The sequence below is a fragment of the Oncorhynchus kisutch genome, unplaced genomic scaffold (assembly GCF_002021735.2).
Source record: "Oncorhynchus kisutch isolate 150728-3 unplaced genomic scaffold, Okis_V2 scaffold928, whole genome shotgun sequence".
Lineage (NCBI taxonomy): Eukaryota > Metazoa > Chordata > Actinopteri > Salmoniformes > Salmonidae > Oncorhynchus > Oncorhynchus kisutch.
In genome coordinates, this window is record NW_022262873.1 from 55,525 (window position 1) to 62,243 (window position 6,719).

Here is a 6,719-nt window from a genome sequence, read left to right on the forward strand (position 1 = left end):
ACAGGCAGCAGAGAACTGGAAGGAAAGGTGGCCAAATGAGGTGTTGGCTTTAGGGAAGATCAGTGAGATACACCTGCTGGAGCGCGTGCTACGGGTGGGTGTTGCCATCGTGACCAGTGAACTGAGATAAGGCGAAGCTTTACCTAGCATGGACTTGTAGATGACCTGGAGCCAGTGGGTCTGGCGACGAATATGTAGCGAGGGCCAGCCAACTAGAGCATACAGGTCGCAGTGGTGGGTGGTATATGGTGCTTTAGTAACAAAGCGGATGGCACTGTGATAAACTGCATCCAGTTTGCTGAGTAGAGTATTGGAAGCCATTTTGTAGATGACATCGCCGAAGTCGAGGATCAGTAGGATAGTCAGATTTACTAGGGTAAGTTTGGCTGCGTGAGTGAAGGAGACTTTGTTGCGAAATAGAAAGCCGATTCTAGATTTGATTTTCGATTGGAGATGTTTGATATGAGTCTGGAAGGAGAGTTTACAGTCTAGCCAGACACCTAGGTACTTATAGATGTCCACATATTCTAGGTAGGAACCATCCAGGGTGGTGATGCTAAAGTATACAGAATGGTGTCGTCTGCGTAGAGGTGGATCAGGGAATCGCCCGCAGGAAGAGCAACATCAGTGATATATACAGAGAAAAGAGTCGGCCCGAGAATTGAACCCTGTGGCATGCCCATAGAGACTTCAAGAAGACCGGACAACATGCCCTCCGATTTGACACACTGAACTCTGTCTGCAAAGTAGTTGGAAAACCAGGCAAGGCAGTCATTAGACAAACCGAAGCTACTGAGTCTGCCAATAAGAATATGGTGATTGACAGAGTCGAAAGCCTTGGCCAGGTCGATGAAGACGGCTGCACAGTACTGTCTTTTATCGATGGCGGTTATGATATCGTTTAGTACCTTTAGCGTGGCTGAGGTGCACCCGTGATCGGCTCGGAAACCAGATTGCACAGCGGAGAAGGTACGTTGGGATTCGAGATGGTCAGTGATCTGTTTGTTGACTTGGCTTTCGAAGACCTTAGATAGGCAGGGCAGGATGGATATAGGTCTGTAACAGGGTGTCTCCCCCTTTGAAGAGGGGGATGACCGCGGCAGCTTTCCAGTCCTTGGGGATCTCAGACGATATGAAAGAGAGGTTGAACAGGCTGGTAATAGGGGTTGCGACAATGGCGGCGGAGTGTTTCTGAAATAGAGGGTCCAGATTGTCAAGCCCAGCTGATTTGTACGGGTCCAGGTTTTGCAGCTCTTTCAGAACATCTACTATCTGGATATGGGTAAAGGAGAACCTGGAGAGAGTTGGGCGAGTAGCTGCGGAGGGAGGGGGGGGGGGGGTAGCTGTTGGCCGAGGTTGGAGTAGCCAGGAGGAAGGCATGGCCAGCTGTTGAGAAATGCTTGTTGAAGTTTTCGATTATCATGGATTTATCGGTGGTGACCGTGTTACCTAGCCTCAGTGGAGTGGGCAGCTGGGAGGAGGTGCTCTTGTTCTCCATGGACTTTACAGTGTCCCAGATCTTTTTGGAGTTAGAGCTACAGGATGCAAATTCCTGCTTGAAAAAGCTGGCCTTTGCTTTCCTGACTTCCCTTGAACAGTTGCATATCGCGGGGACTATTAGTGTAGTGCTAAGGCAAAAACAAAAATGTGCACCCCTTTGAGACCCCAGGACCAGGACTGAGAACCACTGCTCTTCATTGGGACCTCTTCATCTGCAGGCAGGCTTTCTGTATCTGATGAAAGAAAACATCACAAGAAACAAGCTTCAGTATTCTCGTATTAGACAGCACTGAATATTATGTTGCTATTATCTCTGTCCTCAGTTTTTTTTCTAGGGACTGGAACCACACAAAAGTACCTGTCCTATCCAGAAAAGCCTGCTCTCTCCCTTCTTTGACAGTTGGAGGTGCTATCCTTTCACCCTCTTCCATGGCTGTTAGGTAACTACCTACAATTGCATTTGGAGTTTGTGTTTTTAATTTACAATAATAAATACATCAAGATAGCTAGCTAATATGAAGTTAGGTAGCTGGTGATATTTAATTCACTTAGCTAGCTATCTATATAGTATGTAAGATTGGCTACCTAGCTACGTTATCAGCTCATTCGATTTAGCCTGCACTGTACCGAGCTAGCTAATAATGTATACTTTTACATTTTCAAAATGTATTTGGTTTCTTGAATAGGTTCTCCCATCCACACGGATGATTGGAGACAGGACAACAAAGTCTGTTTGTCGACAGAGCAGTTTAGAGTGTACTACTATTTACCTGTGAATAAATTCATTAAACGGAGAATGGATTAAACTATTTGCCCCGTTTAATAACCAGACACTTGCTAAGCTGAATTCTTGACGCACAATCGAACGTGCTGCTATATGCTGTCAGCACACCCACAAGCGAGCCATTCATGGCGGCCGGAGCGGCACGCGGAAATGTACTTCTGGTTTTATTTTGTTGGCTATTTTACGGAGCCATCCAATGTATTATATTACTGCTGCTTTTGATTAAAAAGATTAACAAAAGAAAACAACATTTTAATACATCTTGGAGCCTACTACTGAACACTACTAATATTTCTCTGTCTCATCATTTCACCCTGTTAATTCAGGCGTATTATCTGCTGACCCTGTTCCAGTCCGAGGTGTGTAACACAGGCTACAAAAAAGGCAATTACAATACTTAGTAGCATACATAGGACTACTTCAATGTAAAAGATAAACTGTTCACCTGTTAAATGTGTCAGTATAACGGTATTATAAACCGCGCAGCCTATGATATTGCAAAACTTGTAATACTTGAATACTTGAACTTGAAATAGACTATCCATTTACTCGGCTACTAGGTCAAATTAAATGAGAGATGCACATGATAATTTTTTGTAGGCTATGACTCCTTTGGGAATAGGAACCCATCAAGGCCAGAAAAGGTGAGGAATTTATTATGCAAGAAAAAGATGTTTAATTATTTTAGATTCTAAAAATAAAACACAGATTTTCACTCTCCGGCAAATGGCTGCATTCTTAATGTGTTTTCCTGTTTTTAGTTTTTTATTAATAAGCTTTTGCACACAATAGGCCTATTTACTTGCCAGCTTGCAAATGCAATACAATATTTAAACTAGCAGCAGATGTACATTCTCATGTCAATTCTCATTTTATAAATGGCAACTTTTGCGTGAAAACTGGCACAAGCACATTTTGTACAGTAGTCTACAATACTGTAAAGTAGGCCTAATAATGCTAAAAATAATGTTTAAATAAATCGACTGCTGGTATTTACTGTATGCTTTACATTTTTACATGGTATTCCGTTTCCAGCAAGACTATTTAAGTGATCGACTCAATAATGGATGAAGATGATGAGCGCTCAGCAAAGGCCATCTGTAATCTGCTGGCAATAACAGCACATCGACATTGCTCTGACCACAGTCAGAAGACAGTTGAAGAAACTTGTGTGGACTTATGGAAAGGTTCAAAAGTTTGGGGTCACTTAGAAATGTCCTTGTTTTTTTAAAGAAAAGCACATTTTCTTGTCCATTAAAATAACATTGAATTGATCATAAATACAGTGTCGACATTGTTAATGTTGTAAATGACTATTGTTGCTAGAAACGACAGATTTTTTATGTAATATCTACATATGCGTACAGACATACGCGTAGAAATACATATATAACATGTTCTGTTCCATCCTGTATTTCTATCTGATATGACACCTAATGGCAATTCAGATTATCACAGGTCTCTGCAATTATCTCTGCCTCGCAATGTGGCCTTATCTGTCCCACTGTTGGTTGTGGAGATATGCCCTGTTGAAGGTCGACTGACCGAAAGCGCAGCTATATTAAAATTAATTTACATCTGACTGGAAGTGTGTGGAGACTTTTTTCTGTCTTGACACACTAAAATCAGTGCGCCCTGGCACCTGCTCCCATACCCTGTTCAAAGGCACTTAAATATTTTGTCTTTCCCATTCACCCTCTGAATAGCACACATACACAATCCATGTCTCAATTGACTCAGGCTTAAAAATCCTTCTTTTAACCTGTCTCATCCTCACTGATTACAGTGGATTTAACAAGTGACATCACTTTCACCGGGATTCATCTGTTTAGTATATGTCATGTAAAGAACAGGTGTTCCTAATGTTTTGTATACTCAGTGTATACTTGCAAAAAAAAAAGTACAAAGTGCTATCCACCCAGCTTTTGAGAGGAGTAAGAAGGTCTTTTCCCTGCCTTTGAGAGGAGTAAGCTAGATGTTCCTGGAGACTTCCAGTCATTTATCAATGGCTTAGACGTGCACATTGGGACATACAAAGGGCATCCATGAGTTCATCTGGTTCTGGGTTAGTAAAAAAAAGGGCTTAGTTGCCAAAATGTTGCACTATTTCTTTGATGTATTTTAACTTCGTGAAACAGTTAACAAATTCAGAAATTCAAAAACTTTTAGGTCTCATTTTGTAAGTGGTTACTGCACATTACCCCTTTAAGAGTCCAAATAGTAGAGGAAACATGGCTTCATTGGGCTTCTGTATACCCTCTTGGTAATATAACGGAGTTTCTTCATATTTTCACCAACCAAAAAAACAGACATAAAAACAATTACGTTAAGACTTCAACAAAAGATAGTCAGGTGCGTCAAAGCATTTGGTTATTTTGTACATGACTTCTGGGGGAAGACACTAGTACAGCTGGGATTGAGCATTTTCAAATGGAGCAGAACCACCAGAAAGATGATTACATTTTCCATGCAACAAGTTCCAAAATAATACAAATGAAATTAAAACACAGGGCAGCGTGCACACAAAAGCCCTCATTGTTGTGCGGGAAAGGAATGTCTCTGACTGTGTCAGATGTTGTGTGGAATTTGGTTTTTGAATGGAGACAAAAGGCTGCCAATGACTGTGGGAGAACTGCAGTCAGTACCCAGGCAACCTGCCCCCAACACTGGGAGGAAAGGATAGCTATAGCTCACACATTTAACCATGTGGATCCCATTTGTTGAATTGCCATTAGACCAGCTGATGCACTGCTTACCTGCTGCCCAATGTTTTTTGGAGCTCTAGTAAATAAAAAAGGACTATTGGTGTATCATCCCCTTCGCCCCACTACAGTTGGTTGTTGCCATGGAAACTAAACCACCCTAAATCCAAAATAGCTCCTGGCAGCATATGAGAACTGGAGGCAAACCACAACTCCAAATGTATGCTGTGATACCCCATGGCATGAGCTCACTATAGATAGTTAATGCAGTCAGTGAGTGACTACATTGAAACTAATCGTGTTTAGTTCAATGAGCGACTGTGGCGACCCTAGATTACGAATCCGTTGAACTTCATTTGAGAATGCAATCCCCACAAAGAGCTCCAACTTCAGTGTAATTTCCTGGAATCCATCTTCATTTGCCCTTTGACTCTGGGGGGGAGCTCTCATCTTTTATCCCGGACTTCCTGTTCATATATCAGACAGCACCAGCTTACAGAATAAATTCTGGCCTGGGTGAGAAAAATCAAGAACAGCTTGTGAAACGTAATAAGAACGAAGCTGTACTTGAGTCAAGACAAAGGCTGTCTACCTCAATGTTTCAAGTTCAACACTTTGGGAAAGATGTTGAAACACTCGTATACAATTATATTCTAATATAATGGTTCAGTGAGTAGACCTGATTGATTTGGTCAAAGTGTGCCGTTTGGAAATTTCCCACCCAAAAATATCCACGTCGAATGCAGTGCGTTCCAGAACTCTCAAAACAAATCTGAAACGAGAAACCCAGACAGGTTGAATGAGGCAATGACCAAATTAGAGGGACACAATCCAAGCAACGCAGCATGATAATTTTTTAGATGAACGATCCTGAATTATTTGCCAAAACATCCCACAATAAAGATTTTCATTAAATGGTCTTACTATTTGAAAGGGTGATTACATGAAACATCTTCAACCAGCGCTTTCCCCCGCAGCACAGCATCAGAAACAGGTATCAGCATGCCTCCCCATTCTGTCTGGGTGTCAAACACAGCTACTCACAGTCAGCTGTGCTGGGAGTGTCATACAAAACCATCCCAGCAGCAAGGTAAGAACATGTGCTGTTTCAGAGGTTAGGTCTATCTATAGACTAACCGTAAAACAGCTACTGTCCTGTGGTGGAAGTACATCAGGTTCACAACACCTGTCCTACACTCAAAGATTGTGACAAGAATAAATATCAAGTCGTATCACAGGGATGAGCAACTGGCCCTCGTATCAATTCCCCCAAACTCAGTCGGGTCTCGACTGTTAGAATAATAGAATACACAAGGTGCAATTTCAACATTTGGTTGTGCATCAGCAGTTTCTCTTATGTCAGTTACATGTTCGTAGATTGCAAATGAGTCTAGCGGCCAGCCATCTAAACGTAGTAATCATGGTCGAAATACCATCTGTGAGGCCTCTCCCCCATTGATCTTGTTAATCAGTCTCACTCCGATATCAAACACTACAAACATTTCTCTCCATCGTATTGCAAAATGTGTAGAATGACACAAACAAAATAATTTTCTGCTGTCAAGAGGCGAGTCAAGAGGACAGTGTTTTTGGTTATTGAAATGGTTCACTATGTACTATGCATCGAGTCCACTCTTGATGAGATCAGTCTCATCAAGAGTGGACTCAAAAGAGCTAGTGTTCTACAGTACACCAGTCCTGTACTCAAACATTAGGACAAGTACAGGGAATAA